The sequence below is a fragment of the Pelodiscus sinensis genome, chromosome 21 (assembly GCF_049634645.1).
Source record: "Pelodiscus sinensis isolate JC-2024 chromosome 21, ASM4963464v1, whole genome shotgun sequence".
Classification (NCBI taxonomy): domain Eukaryota; kingdom Metazoa; phylum Chordata; order Testudines; family Trionychidae; genus Pelodiscus; species Pelodiscus sinensis.
Window position 1 is genome coordinate 5110502 of NC_134731.1, and position 18915 is coordinate 5129416.

The window sequence follows — 18915 nt, forward strand, 5'->3', positions numbered from 1 at the left end:
TGGCTGCACAGCAATTCAAAATATTAATTATTGCAAGAACATGAGTGCATGTTATAAGGTTTAGATACAAATATTTACATTAAAGGGAGCATGTATATATTGCTTGACACCTTTGTAGCACAGAACTTGCTAACATGATTGCTGGGAAAACCTAACCAGCAGCCTAAATATGAGATTCAAGTTGTGGGAGTCAGTAGCTATAATTTTTAATTTAGTAATTCATCCTAAAATTGACTTTGCTTTGAAACAAAATTCAGTGCTGAATGTGAGTCACATAACCTCCTTTATTTAAAATGCTGAAAAAGAGTGGCAGTGATTTCTGAATCATTATAGTGCTTAGATGTAATTTGCATAATAAAACTCAGGGAAAAAATATTCATGTGCCATCATGAGAATCAGGTATTGTGAAAATTAAATATCCATGAATCCAGGAGAGAGCTGTCAAGCAAGCAAGTTGCAGAGGAAGAAAGACGGCGGGGCTTTGTGACTCAAACATTGGAATGCAGGAGACACAGACAAACAAAAGGATTCTACCGCATCTGATGTCAGCAACCAAATGCTTCATTTGGGAATAATAGCTTCCTATGTCTTGCAATGCTAGAGAAGGGGGTGTCTGGCACAGTGCGCGTGCCTGATTAGCCATGTGGAAAACAGCATTGATTAAGGGTCTTATAGCAACATATTAAAAGGTACTGTGGTTATTTGATGTATATGCTGATGGCTGCTACTCTGTAAGGATATTTATGAAAAAAAATTGTCAAATTAATTTACTTTATTCTAGTTTAAAGAATGCATTTTCTCTATCTCCAAGGGGAATATTTAAAGAGCTCTCATGTAATGCTAAATTCAGCTTCTTTTTATTACAATGATGATTACAGTATCACTTGGAGATTCCACCTGAGACCAGGGCTATGTTAGGTATTGTACATAGTATAGCGTGGCCACCAACCTAAAAGTAGATTTTGGAGCCAGTTGCTTCTTCAGCCGCTGCCATGCTGCTCCTGCCCTCTGCCTTGGAGCTGCCCCCTCTGGGAACCTCCTGCTTGCTGTGCAGGATGAGGGAGGGAGAAAGGGGAGCTGCTGATGTCAGGGGGTCCCTCTTCCCCCCACTGCTGTACTCTCTCCACACAGAGAAGGGGATGGAGGGAGCTCGGCAATGCAAATCTGTCACACACACATTGTGTGCCTCTGTCATTCTCACAGACACATACTGTCCTTCCCTCTCATCTCCCGACTCAACACACACATGGGGGGTGGTTGTTACGTCTGTTAATGGTTGTGAAGTGGGTTATTCTTGTTTGACTGGTCTGTGCATTTCATCATTTTCATTTTTCTCTTATGCTTAAATTTAATTCTTTTGAGTAGTGAGTTCTCAAATGCCTAATCTGTCATGGCTGGAGTCATTATCTGTATGGTAACTGCTGCTCCTGGAAGTGGCTGGCATGTCCCTGCAGCCCCTGAAAGAGGCAAAGCAGGGGGTCTCCACATGCTGTCTATGCCTGCAGACACCACTCCTACAGCTGCTATTGATCAATAATGGGGATCTGGACTATGGCCTGTAGAAGCTGTGGGCTCAGTGCCTGTAGATATGGAGAAGCACATGGCACCATGGAGTCATTGCTGTACATGCCAGTTGCTTTCAGGACTAGTGCAGGGCCAGGGTGGGAGTAAGCCTGCCTTAACCCCACAGCTCTACCACCCGGATGTCTTCTCAGGCTATGTCTAGACTGCAGGCTTCTTTCAGAAGAACCTTTTTTCGGAAGAGCTCTTCCAAAAAAAACTTCTTTTGAGAGCATCCATACACAAAAGTGCAATGAAAAAGCGATTGCTTTTTCGAAAGATAGCGTCCATTCAGTGTGACATTCATTCTCGCATTTAAGCTGTGATTATAATGGACAGAGTGGCCCCCCAGGGCACCTGTGCTTTTTCCTCTTTCTCCTTTCAAAAGAACTCCCTCTTCCCTGTCCACACACTCCTTTTTCCAAAAGAGCTCTTTCGCAAAAAGGCTTCTTCCTTGTAGAAAGAGGATTACCAACACTGGAAAAACCTCTGTTCTTTCAATTTACTTTTGGACAAACGCAATTGCAGTGTGGACATAACTCAGGTTTTGTTGGAAAAATGGCCATTTTTCCGATAAGACTCTGTAGTGTAGACCTACCCTCCGTTAAGTGGTCCCAGACAGATCCTGAATCCCTGTCCCAGTCTTGAACCCTGTCCTGCACTCAGCCTCTCCAGCCCCAGACATGAGTTCCCTGCACTCAAACTCCTTCCTAGAACTTGCACCTTGACCCCCCTCCTGGACCCTAGTTACCTGCCCAGAGCCCCCCCCTCCCACAAGCTGAACCTTTTGGCCCAAGACCAGACCCTGCACCCCTACCTGAGCTTGGTGAAAGTGAATGAAGCTATGTCTAGACTACAGTGTTTTGTCAGAAAAACGGCTGTTTTTCTGACACAAGTTGAGTTACGTGCACATTGCAAGAGTGTTATTTCGACAGTAAACTGAAAAAACAGAGGGCTTTTAGTGCGATCGGTAATCCTTATTCTATAAGGAAGAAGCCTTTTTGCGAAGAGCTCTTTCACAGAAAGGTGTGTAGGGATGAGGCAGAAGGAGTTTTGTTGGGGGGGGGGGCGGTGGGGAGGAAAAAGCACAAGTGCCCTAGTGGCCATGCTGTCCATAGCAATCGCTACTTACATGTGAGATAGCGTCCAGGCAGTCTTTTGAAAAAGTGCACCACTTTTTCAATGTGCTTTTTCAGTGTGGACGCTCTCTCGTGCAAGAAGATCTCTTCCGAAAAAAGCTTATTGTGCAAGAAGCCTGTAGTCTAGACATAGCCTGAGGTTCAGGGAGGAAGGGAGATGGAGTGAGCAGGGTGAGGCCTTGGAAAAGGGGTGGAGTAGGGGTGGGGCTTCAGAGAAGGTGCGGGAAGTAAGTGGGGCAAAGGTATTTGGGTTTGAGGTAGATCTTACGTTGCACTTAAATTGAAAAAATGATCTCTTGGTTTAAAAGGTTGGAGACCACTTTAGTATAGTAAGAGAATTTTTCTAAAGAGTTTACCATCTAAATAGGCAAGGCAGACAACTTGTGCAAGAGGAAACAGAAGCACAGAGAGGTAAAGTGATTTGCACACGGTCACACAGCAGATCAACTGCAGAGTTGGGTACAGAAGGCAGGTCTCCTAATTCCTCATGCAGTACAGTACACACTGGACCACATCATCCATATCATTTTTCATCTAATGATCTCTAAGTTACTTACAAATGCTAATTAAGCCTTACAATTCTTACAAAGAGTATCCCACCTTGTATTTAGGTGTGGCACAGAGTACATTTCCATGACATGGAAAAGAAATCTGTGTAAACTTGTCTCATCAACTGAAGTTAGTCCAAAAAAAGATATTACCTCACCCACCTTGTCTTTCTCTAGGTGAGTCGTGGAAGTAAGTATTGAGAGGAAGAAAGATTAAATTGTCAAAGGTCACACAGTCTATCTAGGGTAGCTGGGAACAGAACTCAAGCCTTCTGACTCCCAATCTGTTCCTCTAAGCATTGGATACACTCTGGCTGTGTCTACACTGGCATGAATTTCCGGAACTGCTTAAAACGGAATACTATTCCGTTTTCAGTTTTTCCGGAAAAGGAGCGTCTACATTGGCAGGCTGCTTTTCCGGAAAAGCCCTTTTTCCGGAAAAGCGTCTGTGGCCAATGTAGACGCGCTTTTCCGGAAAAGACTACTGGACTGTCTACACTGGCCCTTTTCCAGAACAGTGTTCCGGAATAAGGACTTATGCCCGAGCGGGAGCAGAAGAGTTTTTCCGGAATAGTGGCTGATTTTGTACAGCAGAGCGTCGTTGCTTTTCCGGAAATTCAAGGGCCAGTGTAGACAGCTCGCAGCTTATTCCGGAAAAGCAGCTGATTTTCCGGAATAAGTGGCCCAGTGTAGACACAGCCTCTGATTTTACAATAATATGAATTTACATTAATACATATTTTTATATTGTTGCTTAAATATCAAAGGAGATCTGTTAAGAAATATTGACATTACCTTTATGCAAGAAAATATAGCTTCTGGTGTCTAACTTCTCAGTGCATATTACATATGGATATTTGTTTTAATTACTGTCAGAATTTTGCACTGTTTAGTTGTCAGATGTAATAATTCAGCGGTGAACATTTCAAATCTGAACACCCTCAAGACAATGTGGTCTTGTGATCAGCGTCCATTGTTTTGGATTGTTTTTGGTAGGTTTCTGGGATTAAACATAATAGTGTATGACTTCCACTGGGGCAGTTACACTGTTATAGCTGTACCAGTGACAATGTTCCGTTATCGGACAGACTCAGAGAGAAAGATCTAATCGCTAAAATAAAATCAGATTATTCTATAATCATTTGCATCAGAAACTTTGCTGGAGTCAGTGGAGCTACTTCAGATTCATGCTTGTGTGAAAAATGTGTCCATTGTCTCAAACCAACTAACTGTTTATAGAAAGATTTTTTTTTTCCTGTGTGTGGCTGGCTGGAATCCTTTGTATATTACTTAAAAGCAGCAGTGTGCTTAAGGGGCAGGAGAGATAAATTTGATCGCACAATGTAACATACGAACTAGCCAAGTTTACGTTTTATTCAGTGCTGGAAACATCAGCTTATTTGGTTTGTCGTTCGAATGCCAGTTGTCTCTAAATTCAGGAATGGTAAACATCAGGCTGAGCTTACTTTTATTTATTTTGGCACTAACACATTCAACTTGCTGATAGTGAAAGGAGCTACTGTTTTACCACAACAAAATTCCAATCTCTACCACAGAGTCTGGCAATAAGAAAACATGGTGACTGTAACATACCTCAACTAGAAGCAGAATGCTGCTTTGAAATTCTTTATTCCAGAAAGAGAAAATTAATTTATTTCCTCCTGACTCTAAGTGTTCTCTGTTTGAAAACAGCTTTTTTCATTAAGCACTGGGAAACCAATTAGCTTCCCAGAAGAATACATTTAAGATGTGTGGGGGAGGGTGGTGGAATAGCTTTGACTATCAATGTGGCTGTGGAGTCAAGGTTCAGATTATGAGACCAAATGTGCTTCTATTTAAGTCAATGGCAAACTCCATTTGGGGCTCATCCTATCCCTACGGAGCTCAACATTTGGAAGATAGATTCCCCCCTCACCTCCCAGCACTAAAATGTGGAAAACAGCTCACTTATTGGTGAATGTAAAGTATTTCTTCCTTGGCAATGGATACTGTAAGTTGGTTTTAATTGGAAGGCTTTGTAAAAAATTGTTTGTAATATTACCCGGAGGTGGTCAGACGTTGAATGCTCATTCTTCAGCTGAATCATCTCACTCCAAAATGCCCTTTTCTCTTGCTCTCATGATATAAGGTGTTGATGCTGCTGCAAAGTGGGTTCTTTTGTGCTGTCTCACTGAGTCAAGTTTCCTCATATTTTTATGGGGCAATAAGAAAGTAGAAATGATGCTGTAGAAACAGATGGTCTAGAATGAGGGCTGATCAATCGAGATAGATGAACTCAACAGGCAGCCAAGTCTGGGAAGAACTTTTTGTTGACAAAGACATCCCTAATGAGAGATTCAAGGTTTTTTTTTTTTTTTTTTTTTTAAACTCTAAACAGCATATGAACATAGTTTCAGAGCAGACTGAAAGATGCTGAAAAAAAGATCCACGTCAGATGAGAGTAGTCATAATAGCAGTTAGTTGACTAGTTTTTAATTTGTCATTATTAACATTTACAAAATTAATTTGTTTTTAGGACTAGGTTCAGAATGAAATGTTTTACAATCTCATTGGTAAATTGTCCATGGCAAAATTCTTCCCTCTTTTCTTCCCAGTTCATCTTTTTGTTTTATTTGGTATGAAATGTGTAAATGGGAATGGGAAATCACAGAGCCAAAATTTTTAATCAGACTGTTTATAGTGTATTCAAGATCATAATTATGTAAAAAGACATGGTACTGTATTATTCTGAACTAATTTAGAAGATTATATTTGTAACTTATTTTATGAGGTAATGAGGGTTGGTATGATCTGTTTTTCCTAAGACAGTGCGGCTTGAGGAAAAGAAATAAAATGGGTACTCATTATACTGCTCTTATGTTAATATTACAAGAGAGCACACATGGGGAATTTTTTTTTCTCTCAGTTAAGAACTAGTATAAGGTTTAGGCATCATTTAAGTCTCACTTATGCTCTGTTGAAAAATTAAGTGGTACGTAGGTCTGGAAATGGCCATCTACCCAGAGTGAATATTACCCACAAATATCTTCACTATTGAGAACCAAACTACAAACTTGTCTTCTGCATGCAATAAATGTGTTAAATACTAGTCTACATAGTCATGTGGAAGTCTATACAAATAGTGATCATTGCTAAGAGCAAAAAATAAACTACTGTCCAAGAAATAGAAATGTTATCACACTGGAAAGATTACTGTACTTTCAACAGGACAATATATCGTCTTACCTCGGGATTGTTTTCCAAGCAAATATTTTATAGCTGATTCTTACCTACTGTTCATTTTAATAAGGCCTAGTTTCTATGATCAGTGAAGTCAGTGGGAGTTTTGCCATTGTCATGAACGGGAACAGAGTGTCAGATTGCAGAAATAATGTAATTTTGTTTCAACCATTAGAAAGCAAGAACATGTTTAAAATATAAAGTTTAATATAATAGTTCATATGAGATAGGAAACTATGCAGAGATGATAAATTGTCTCTTATTAGATCTTAGCACTTCCCATGCAGCTTCTTTGCAATTATGCTATTGAAATCTATTTTAGAATGGTATCTCACATTGCTTGATTTGATGGTTTAAAATTAATTGCTGTTTTAGTAGCAAAGTACCAAAAACATTTGCTCAGTGATTCTCAAATTTTAAAAAAATAACTTCAAACTTTATTGGATAAAAGAACAATTGATTTTACATGCAAATTGTGCCTCTTCTAAAATACTGCATGTCAATACGAGATAACATGAGTTACATTCTTCTATACCACCATAGGCCTTATTTCACATTTGCCTGGTAAAAGATTAGAACACATTACACAGCAGTTTGTATTAATCTCTCCAACACACACACTTATTTTATACATTTCTGTATTTAAAGATAGACTCCTGCCTACTGAGTTTTTCAAAAGCATCTTGGGACCTCACTCCCACTGAACTCAATCTTGAAAATCCCACCAGGTACCTATCTGAATCTTTAGGTGTGGGTGCCTAAACACCTTTAACCATTTGGCCCTTAGTTTTTACCTTAAGATGAAACTGTCTCCTTTGCAGTGGGGTGAATTTCACTCTTAGGCTACGTCTACACTCGCAGCTTCTTGCGCAAGTAATATGCAAATGAGGCTACGTGTGTAATATCGCCGAGCCTCATTTGCATACCTAATGAGCCACCTTTTTTTTCAGAAGAGGCTCTTGTGCAAGAAGAAGCATCTACACTGCCCCTTCTTGCGCAGGAAAAACCCTCTTGCACAATGCCGTTCTTCCTGTCAAGTAATAGGTGTAACGGCATTGCGCACGAGGGTTTTTCTTGCGCAAGAAGGGGCAGTGTAAACGTTCCTTCCTGCGCAAGAGCCTCTTCTGAAAAAAAAATGGTGGCTCATTAGGTATGCAAATGAGGCTTGGCAATATTCCATGCTTAGCTTCATTTGCATATTACTCCCGCAAGAAGCCGCGAATGTAGACATAGCCTTACTGATTATAATATTACTACTATATCACATTTCCCCCATCAAATGACAGGTGCTATAGAAATGAAAAGTATGAAGACAAGGCCTGGCACAGCAATGCTGTCAGTAAACCTTGTTGTTTGCTGATAGCCCAGAGCTCTTCTCCACACATCTCCATTTAGCAGGGGGGAGAGGAAACTGATACTCTTATTAATGACAGATTAGTGAAGTGGATCAGCCTCAGCTGATACAACAAACTGGAGTATACTGAGAGTATGGTCACAGGCTCTGACAGCATCCAGCACACATAACCATTGTGTGGTCAGAAGACAGAGGAGACAGAAACCGTCCCTTTGGCCCAGTACTTATCTGCAACCGCACTTCAGTCACAGTTGATTTTCTGGTACCACAAATATCTTCGCCTTTGCTTAACAGAAAACAGCACAATTACCCTCTCCTACTATAGAACTCTATTCTGTTTGCAACTGGTTTCCAGGTTAGGCCTCCTGAGGTGTGCTGCTTTTCATTTTCTCATTCAAATCTAACTAGGATTATACTTAAAATGCTACAGTAGCACAACTGCAGCTGCACTGCTAAAGTACCTCAGCGTAGCCACTCACTGGAGCAATGAGATGGGTTCTCCCATTACCCTAGTTAATTCACCTCCCCTAAAGCAGTACCTAGGTTGCCAGAAGGATTCTTCTCTGCTGACCTAGTGCCATCTATACTGAGGTTAGGTCATCTTAACTTTGTTGCTCCTGGGTCTGGATTTTTCACACCCCTAAGCAACACAGCTGAGTCAATTTAACTTTGGAGTGTAAACATAACCTTAGTAACATATGGAAAAAAAAAAACCTTTTTCCCACTTCTGCTGTTCAAACAGTAAGTTGAATGTTGTGAATGCCTCTATAGCACCAAACTGGTGCTATATATCCAGAAATATAATCTATGCTATCATGTGCCGAAAGTGTCCATCTGCTATGTACATTGGACAAACGTCTCAGACACTTCGCCAAAGGATTAATGCCCACAAAAGAGATATCAGACAAGATCACAAAGAAAAAACAGTTTCTTGCCATTTTAACCAGAAAGGACACTCTCTCAATGACTTAACCACCTGCATTCTGCTACAAAGACCTTTTACATCTGCACTTGAAAGGGAATCCTCTGAACTGTCATTCATGTTAAAATTCGACACTCTCCAAAGAGGATTGAACAAACACTTGAACTATCTTACCCATTATCAAGATAGCTTCTCCAATTATCACCTCTAATACCATTAACTCACAAACATCCCACTATTCTCCCCACCTCTAATATCATCAATTCACAGACACTTACCTTCCTTCCTTTCCCCCCTCCCCTGCATCCCTCTCCTGTTCTGAAATGTGATTTGTCCTTTTCATATGTGTTCATTTTTTTTAATTGTATCCTTTGGTATATATGGTTGTGACTATTTTCTTCCACTATTTGATCTGAGGAAGTGGGTCTGGCCCACGAAAGCTCATCATCTAATAAACCATCTTGTTAGTCTTTAAAGTGCTACATTGTCCTGCATTTTTCTATAACATCAGCTATAGTGATGCACCAGCCAGCTCTGAAAGCCCAACATCAAGAGCCCACTATCACAGTGAAGGGACAAAAGCTGCAAGCAGTGGACCAATTTACATACCTTGGTAGCACCCTCTCCCACGCAGTGACAATTGACATCGAGGTCAACTGCAGAATCGCCAAGGCAAGCTCTGCATTCGGCAGACTGCTGACCAAAGTGTGGGACCGCCATGGAATAAGCCTTGCTACAAAGCTTAAAGTCTATCGAGCAGTAGTGTTAACTACCCTGATGTATGCCAGTGAGACTTGGACTGTATACAGGAGGCATGCTAGGCAACTGAACCACTTCCACACGATTTGCCTCCGCAGACTTCTGAGGATCCGGTGGCAGGATAAGGTGCCAGACACAGAAGTCCTTTTTAGAGCAGGCCTGCCGTCAGTTCACACTCTGCTGATGAAAGCCCAGACACGCTGGGCTGGCCATGTTGCAAGGATGCCAGACCATCGCATCCCTAAACAGCTCTTCTATGGTGAGCTGTCTCAAAGAAAGCGATCGCACGGGGGACAAAAGAAGAGATACAAAGACATGCTTAAAGCCTCTCTCAAGTCCCTGGAAATCGACACCACCTCCTGGGAGACCCTGGCACAAGACCGATCGACATGGCACATGCTGATCCACCAAGGCTGTCAAACATCTGAAGCCAGAAAGACAACCATAGCACAAGAGAAGCGAGCACTCCGTAAAGCCAGAGTTGCAAACGCTGCAACAGTGGTGCCTGCACATGTCTGCCCGACACGTGGCAGAACATTTTGTGCCCGCATTGGCCTTATCAGCCATCTGCGGACACACCGTGGACAGCCCACAACTCGTTAGATGTCAAGGTCCTCTTCGAACACGATGGACGAACATCAGCAGTGGTAGGGAACCTGCATCCTTTGGGCCACATGCAGCTCACTGGTGTTCTATGTGACCTACAAGACATTTTGTTTACCATTGCCCATGTACAGAGTTGCAGATTTCACTGGTTTCTCTGCACATAGTTTTTTCCTACCAGTACTTCTCAAGTGACAAAGCAAGAGCACATGAAATGAGGTGCATGTTGATTACACACAATATTGACTGTGGAAAAGATGCATTCTCACTGCATCCAATCAAAGCACTGCTATGTTTCAAATGGCACAACTTGCATATTCTAGATATGCAAGTGCAGTTAGCAAATCTACCCTAACTGAGGAGACAGTCTTGGTTATGACAATCTTGCAACCCAATGAGCTAGAGGGCCGTTTATGCAGTCCGTTCACTAGCTTAGATTACTCCTTGCTGCTTTATAGGGTGACAGAATGGATGGTTGGAAATGCTTTGTTCTGGAGTGCAACTAGGTATCTGAGCATCATCTCTGGACCTGAATCCTTAAGAACAAACTTGGCCTGGGGAAAAAGTACAAAGCTATGGACCCAGATCCTTCGGAATGTGCCAATATAGCACTTACTGTGGTATAAACGACAGATTATTGTGTATTTTAGATCTAGGAAGTTCTGGATTCAGTGTTCAGAGAATTGTTATTTGAAAAAAATTGTAGCTGTTGGTTATCTGAGACTGAATCTAAACATTGGAACTTGATGTAGCTTGTAAACAAAGACCTCCTCACTGTACTAACTCAGTTCACTTTGTTGCTGCACTTGTTGGGATCCAGTTAAAATCAGTTAAATGGAGAAGTGATTGGCTTATTTGAGATACAAGACATACTTACATATTCTGTGTCATTCCTTTGAAACATACCTTTTTTATATCACAGTAGTACGTGTGACAGGTTTGGGCAAAAAAATCCCCTTGAGACTGTTACTCGATGTGCTGAAATACCAGTGAGACTGCCTTCCTGTTTTTTGGGACACTCCACCACCCTACCCTGTTTAGAACGACCCTGTGGTTTGCTCCAGTGTTGGCAAAGAGTTGGGGTTGCAGCCCTCAGCAGAGGCATACAAACAATGAGATCAACTCAGCTCTGGGAAGGTTCAAAGGGACTTGACAACAACACCCAGATGAAGCCACAATGGGATCAAAATCCCAGATAAGTCCATTTTACTCTTTGTATAAAGTGTATACAAAGCAAGCTCATAAAATGTTCACCTCCTTTACCAATTGAAATTAGATATGCACAGCTGTTTGCCCAAGGATGGAGTTTAGAGAGAATGGGGGTGACGGGCAGCAGCTGGGTGCACCGGGATGTGGCTTGAGCAGTCAATCAGGCAGGGTCAGGATTTACTGCCAAGGCGTCCTCACAGATCTCTGGCTTCATGGATGATGATAACCAGAAGACTGATTGCATGTGTGCTCCATGGTGTGTGCTGTCAAACTGTGCACTTAGTCTTCACAGCAGACCCCAAAAGAGCCCCCAAAACCCACAAATCAGATTAGGACCGAAGGTGCTCAGTCAGGTTTATTGTTAAGCAAAGTACAGTAATAGTTGTCAGTAGACTCTACTGAACCATTACACATATGTACTCGTAACAATGGAATGACTCAATCAGTGGGAGGTCCCACAGCCCTCTCCACCCTCCCACCCCCGGTCATCCAAAGACTGTCCTCCCAAGACACCACTTTATATACAGATACAAACAAGTTACACATCACTCCTGACAGGTCAGGTTACCACCCTCAGATCCTACTTAAATCCCACCCATCACCCTGTACCTCATGGTTTGATTAGATCATTTCTATCCATCATGCTGTCATTTTAGACTCTTTCCTGAACCTGGGTCTGTATCTGTGGGGAGTGTGTAGCAGGATCCTTTTTAATGACCTGGTGTTACCATGTGCTTTCAACTTATGCCCATAACCAACTACTGTTCAACACCTGGGCATATTACCAATTAGTGTTTTGCAATCATAGCTCTGTTTGTGCCAAGTTCTGTGAGCCGGTGCCTGCCTCTTGCTCACCGCTTAGCTTTGCTTTTTATATTAGCCAAGTGTTGTCCATTGTTAGCTAGGCCTGTACTACCTGGACTTATGTTTTAGGCCTTCATCTTACTACAGCTTGCTTTTCTTCCTGCTTCCCTGACCATCAGGGAGCAAGGGGAAAGAACTTGGATTCCGTGATTTACACCTCTGCCCCCTCCCTTCACCAGCCAGGAGTGAGAGGCCTGCACAGAATCCAAGTACTTTCCCCTCATTCTCTTATCGTCAGGGGAACAGGAAGAAAAACAAGCTGTGTCCCAGTGTTCACTGCTGCTGCCGCCGCCCTCTCTTCCCTCCCCACTCACCCCCGTTCTCTCGAAACTCCACCCTTGTGCTTGCCCCCTCATATCAGTTATTTACACTGGGTTTATTAATAAAGACGTGTATTAAAAGTAGGATTTAAGTGGTCAAAAGAGATAAGAGAACAATGTAGGTTACTAAACAAAACGAACACACAAACTGAGCTTAATACACTAAGATAATTAGTTACAAATCATAATTTTTCACTCTAACTCTTATTTCAGATGAAGTCCTTCTTGATCCAGAGATGTCTTTTCTGACCTGGATCCATCCTCTCGTTACAATTCTTTTGCTACTTGGTGTTTTCATGTATCCTCTTGGGGTGCACTAGTTGTCTGTAAAGCTAAAGACAATCATTGTTTACTTAGAATTTCCCTAGGGTGAGAAGCCTTGTTAGATTCCCCCACACCTCTGTGAAAGTACAAAATTCAAGATCCAGCATCAGGTGACATGCAGGAAGACAGTTCTTTCCCACTTGAGTCTTGCTAGTGGGCCATTAGCTCTGTGTTTGGCTTCTTTATTATTGTTCCTGATGGTCTGGTAAAAGGCTTTTCCCAACATGAAACACGTTGATGATAGATCTACAGTCAATATTCCAAACTTCAACTGCAGAAATGGTAATGCATGCAAATAGAATATACACAATGAGTAGATTACAAGCTTTCCAATATCTTACAATAATAATTGTGCATAAAGTATTTCCATTTATGCATATTCATAAGCATATTTTCATAAATCACAGGGAAGGCACTGTAATGGTTTTGAGACAGTGTCTTTCATGTCATGCTTCCAAACAATTCAGTACAAGGATGGTAGTTTCTTTCAACAGTAATGTAATGCAATATATTATCATGATACAAATGTGTACACAGTACTGTTGTAAACTTAAGTTGGTCCAAACCAACAGCAATAGTTACTTAAAACTAAGAACATTACATTCTATGTGCAAAAGGTCTGATAAAGCCTACTTTGACCCTAGCTCCCGTTGACCATGGACACACAAGTTAATCTTCCAAAATGCCTTCTTGTTTGTTGCAAAAACCTTTTAAAAGATCATGTAAAAAAGTTTGTTTATAAGCTTTTCAGTGATGACACACTATTGGATCACCTCTAAATACTTCTTGATGCTCCCAAGTACGTGTCAATGTACTAAAGTCTCTTTCATGGTTAAAAAGAAGCATTTCATCATGCTCCTCTACACAGTCCAGGTCACTTCCCCAAGGCTTGCTCAAATCCTGCCACAGTGCTCACTTGTAATTCTTCTTTTTATGCAGGAAATCAATTGGGGATTTGACCATGAGGTTAGATGTGGGTAATACTAAAAAATGTTTCCTATGACATGAAATTACATCATTGGATTCCAGATCTTTCTGCTTTGAACATTTGGCTGCAAATACGTGGATAAATATGCTATACACCTCATTAACTCTTTAAGTAGGAATGGTAAGTATCAGATTGAAAACATCATTTTTATTAAACTCCATTTTCCATGCATGCCATGAAAAAACCTAATGTGTTATGTAAAGAATGCCCTGATGGTTAAATAGCATCTCTGCAGAAAGATAAAGAATTTTTTACTAGATACTTTTTCCTCTTGCAGTTATCTTTAAAATGTATGTGCCATTTATTTATTGCATCTACATATTGAGTAATAAAAGCTTGAAAAGTGGACGGTTGATTTTTTGGGAAGTGAGGATAGGCTGCATGCTTTTCTTTCTGTGTAGCTTTTTATATTTGCATTTTAGATTTTGCCTACTCTGTTTTTCCTGGAAGACACTGAACTCCTGGATTCCTAATAAGATTACATCACATGTACAAAGAGTGAAAACTAAACACTTTAGAGGGGCAAGGGATTTTTAGTCAGACTATTTAAAACTTCTTGGGATAGTTTTTCTGATGAATTCTGGCCCTTCTGTGCTACTCTGGAAGAAGAAGAAGAAGAAGAAAAAAAGCAAATGGATCTGACTTATTGAGCACTGCCCCAGCATAGGGAGCTCTCAGTTGCTGGTCACCTGGCATATTCAGTTTCTGAGTGGTTGATACCCTCTCTACCCAAGCATAAGGGGTAGAAAGCTGTCAGGTCAGAGTGTGTCTGGAGTGCACTGTGTTCTGATGATCCCCTTTTGGAATATAATCCTTTGGGCAATTTGTTGTTAAGTTAGTGAACCAAGGCTGTTCTTACCTACTCTGGTGCTGGCTCAGATCCACCTTGAGAACTAGGGAGCCATAAAAAGCTGTGCTTCTTAGCAGAAACTCAACAAAACAGAAGTTTGTCCTTGTTTTTTTCTTTTTAATTTTGGTAATGTCAATTTAAGACATTAGGAAAATTCTGATGAAAAAGTGATAGAAAGCATTTCTCTGTAAATCTCATTATCCCTCCCTTCTTCACGCATGAGCTGAGAAAACTTCTATTTTGTCCAACAAAACTAGCAAGGAGAACATGATATTTTTATATTTTTCAGGCTAAAATAAAGGAGACAAACACATTTTTGGGAATAAGGCCTTTATATAACCTTTTATATAGCACGATGAATTAACAAAAAAAAATCACACTAGTACCTTTGATTTCCTTTGGAGGTAACCTTTAAAGCTCATCTTCTACTTGACAATATACTGTAACCTAAAGTTTTCAGCCCCAAATTGCCTTGATTTGTGTTTTGGGGCACAGGAACCATTCATAACACTGTTGCTCAGCAGTCTGGAGTTCATTAAAGCACTCTAGAATTTCTCTCACAGGGTTGCCGGAAAAAAACCAAAACAATGTAGGAGCCAATCACACAATCAGATTAGTCCTATGCAAGACAGAAAACTGTATTTGGATTCTCCTTTTGGGACAGAAGCAAGATAACAGTGAAGCTACTTTTTGTGATAATTGCACACCCACAGAGTCTTATCGTGAATCAATGGCAGACTCTTGGCTGCCTAACGTAGCCACACCACCCACGATTACCATATGGTCTGTAAGGTAGGTTAATGAGAATGGTTCTTCATCTTCTCCCCTCCCTCCAGAAACAAATGTCACCCTGGCTTAGATCCATAACCTCTTAATTTAATACTAGAAACAAAATAATGCTAACTTGATCTGTAGTACCAAAACCTAACCAAGTATCCCGAGTAATTTAAATTGAATAGCATATAACTTTGTAGTGTCCTTTTCAATTACACAAATGATGGAAAACACATGGGGACTGCCAAGGTAAATCACAGGCAGCTGGCAACTTTAACATAATATGAAACAGAACTGCTATTCTCAAATATTTTAATATGCTGTTAAAGTAGACTAAGAAATGCATTTTTAGGAGTTAAGACAAAATTAATCAAGAGTTAAAATAAATTTGTTTAAACGTTCCTTGGCAAGTCTGAATTGCAGTTTTGTAAAGCCATGTGAAGATTAGACAGCCTATTGAAATATTAATTGTTTTCCTAACAGTACACTGTATTAGTATAATGGTAATTTTTAGAATTGTGTACATTTAATATGACAAGATACATTAATATTGTCAGGGGCCTAATTCATTGGGACCCCTATTATCCTATGATTTACTAGTGGACTATAACCAGTGATCAGTGGCTCACTTGCATCCCATTTTTAGAGACTTATATTATCTTCAGGTCTTAACTCTTTCGCTGATGTTGCAGTCACACATGGACTTAAAAATATCAACTGCAGCTGTGGACTATTTTTATTTTGCTTTTAAACCTGCCTGATAGACTTATAGAAAAGCACTGTAAATTAGAAAGTATGTAAGTGTAATACTGGAAAAAAACCTGAATGTATTTTCAGTATCAGCTACATATATGTATAATTTGTGTATCACTTTAATGATTTTTGGCTGTGAAAGAAAAAAAAAAACAACTGAAATTTTGCTTCTCACACGTGTGACTTTTTACAAAGTTGCCACGTGATCAAGCAGTAAGATTGCCAGAGAAATTATAAAATTAACTTGGGCACTGGAATAATATTCCTCAAAATTTACTACAGTACTTGAGATTCAATAGTAATTGCTAGGGTACTAGTGCTACTGACCTTATTGTAATTAACTAAAAATTGAGAATATTTTTGAAAAATTAGGCCTGTAATTTGTAATTCTCCAAGGTACAGTTGATGTTAAGAGTATCTGTCCTTTCCTTTGCTAAAAGGGCATTTTTATTCTCAGTGACAATTATACCCACTCATTGTGGATGTTTGTAGACCTGATGGCTCTGGACTGCTTTTAGTAGCAATGAACAAATCAACATGCTGCTTTTTCATAAATAAAGGATATTTATTAGACCAGTAGTTTATCAGTGGCCATTTATATTTCACCAACCAGATATAATTTTGAAGAAATTATATTCTATGGAACATCTTTTGACCACCATGAATTCCATTATCCAGTACATCTAATATGGAAGCATAATTCATATACAACTTTAATCTTGAAAATAATATCAGAACTACAGGTCAAATCATATTTCAGAAGATGGGTATATGATTACCTGAAATCACCCATTCCATTCCTGAAACCTGAAATTTGGTGTCTGTTTCCATAAACTACCAGCTTCCTTTATTCCACAGAAAACTGGATATAAAGCTCAATAAAATTAAGTGATCTCTTTCCATTGACTTCAATGGGTTTTAGATCAGGCCCAGAAACTAAGCCCATAAATCAATCTATTAGACCACTTCTGACTCTGCAGTAGTCCATGGCTCCACATGCATCAGTTGAATAACTCCAGGTGAGTTATTTTCTATTGTAATGCCTTTCCAGTGGCTATTAACTTGATATATTCCCACTATGCTAATTAATTTTGACTTGAAAAACTTTGAGACCATACATAGTAAAAACTACTGTATACTCAGATGGATAATTACACTTTTAATTACTGAAAAGTTCACTCTGGATTAGGGATGTTAAAAATCATGTAATTGAATACTCGTGTAACCACATGAAATCTGAGCAGTTACATGACTAGTCAATATTCCTCAGGGCCAGGGGCAGAGCCGGTAACAGCACAGGGTGGCAGGTGGGAGCTGGTCCGTGAGGGGAGACAAGTTTAAAATTTAAACAGCTCCCTGTGCAGACTGGCTGCCTGCCACCCCACGCCACTGCTTCTGTATAAGAGGCAGCAGCACGGGGTGGTGGCAGCCCCTGTCCGCGGGCAGTCTGAGCTCCCAGAACACAGGTTAGTCCACGCAGCAGCCTCTGTCTGTGGGGAGCTCAGACCCCCGTGGACAGGGGCTGCTGCGTGGAACAGCCTCTGTACACAGGGAGCTCAGACCCCCATGGACAGGCTAGCTGTGCACAGAGGCTGCCTCACAGCAGCCATCCTTGCCCCTCCCTCCCACTGTTGCTCTGATAGAGGTAGCAGCCTAGGGGGGAGAGGCAAGGTGGCACTGTGCTGCTGGTGGGAACCAGCTTTTAATCTGGCTCTCCCCAAGCATTGGCTCCTGCCTGCTCCCTTTGGCAGGCAGGTCCACGGAGCCATCTTCCCATGCATATAGGCTCCAGTCTGCACCCCTCAATCTCCACCTCCATCAGAGTGCAGGGGTGGGGCAGGCAGATGCTGTGCTGGTGGGAAGCCTGCTTAAAGACAGCTCATGGGCAGCAAGGGGGGTGAACTGATAAACCCAGGCTATCCATCAGTTATTCATTTACTCAACTACCCACTAACATCCATACTCTGGATTGCATTTTGCTAGATTTACAACAATGTTGGTTTACTGTCTTGATCACCTAGAAGTGAAAGGCGAGTACAACACCCTCTGATTTCCTGGCATATCCACGTCGATGGCCCTATTAAACTGATCACATACTAGAGATGTGTGGTCTAGTTTCTCGTGAAGTTATAAACACACAAAGCAGTGGGATAAACGTGCTCGTCTCCGGGATGTTCGTAACACACCTACCAGTCAGACCGCTCTGATGGAAGGTTGCAACTGGGACACGCTTCATTCTCAGCACGCTCGCTCACCCCGGCACCCATAACACAGGGAGCGGAAAAAACAGGCTGCTCCCAAGAGCCCTCGGGCACAAGCCCCCCTTCGCCCCTTTGTTTTAAGCTGGTTCTTGTCAGGTGGCCTGCTGCTGGGCCCGCGCTGCGCGCACACAGCCCTGCGGCCAAGGCGAGGGACACCCTCTGAGCACTTACCCGCGTCTGCCTCGCGCCTCTCTGCCTGCAGCATGGGGGCCGGGGCGGGGGGGTGCTCGGGCAGCTTGTGCACGAACGAGCATCCGCCCCTCTCTCTGGTGATCTGTCAGGGAGTGTCCGTCGGTCCATCCCTCCGCCTGCGGCTCCGTCTCCCTCTTTTCGTGGGTGGGTGGGGGAGGGACAGAGCAGCTTCAGCCTCGCGCCAAGTCCGCGCGCTTTCATGCCTCGGCCCCTCCCCCTCCCCTGTGACGCGTAGTCTCTCAGCTCCCTGAGGGCCGGTGGGTTTTTTTTTTTTTT

General features: G+C 41.6%; 1 long non-coding RNA gene across 1 annotated transcript; it reads right to left on the minus strand.

Annotated features, from left to right (window-relative positions):
• Positions 1–11650: 11650 nt before the first annotated feature.
• LOC142819241 (uncharacterized) lies at positions 11651–18796 on the minus strand. The gene is made up of 2 exons (XR_012897042.1): positions 15046–18796; positions 11651–13092 (listed from the first exon to the last, which is right to left on the minus strand). It is a non-coding gene; the product is annotated as an uncharacterized LOC142819241 (long non-coding RNA).
• Between the last annotated feature and the right edge of the window lie 119 nt (positions 18797–18915).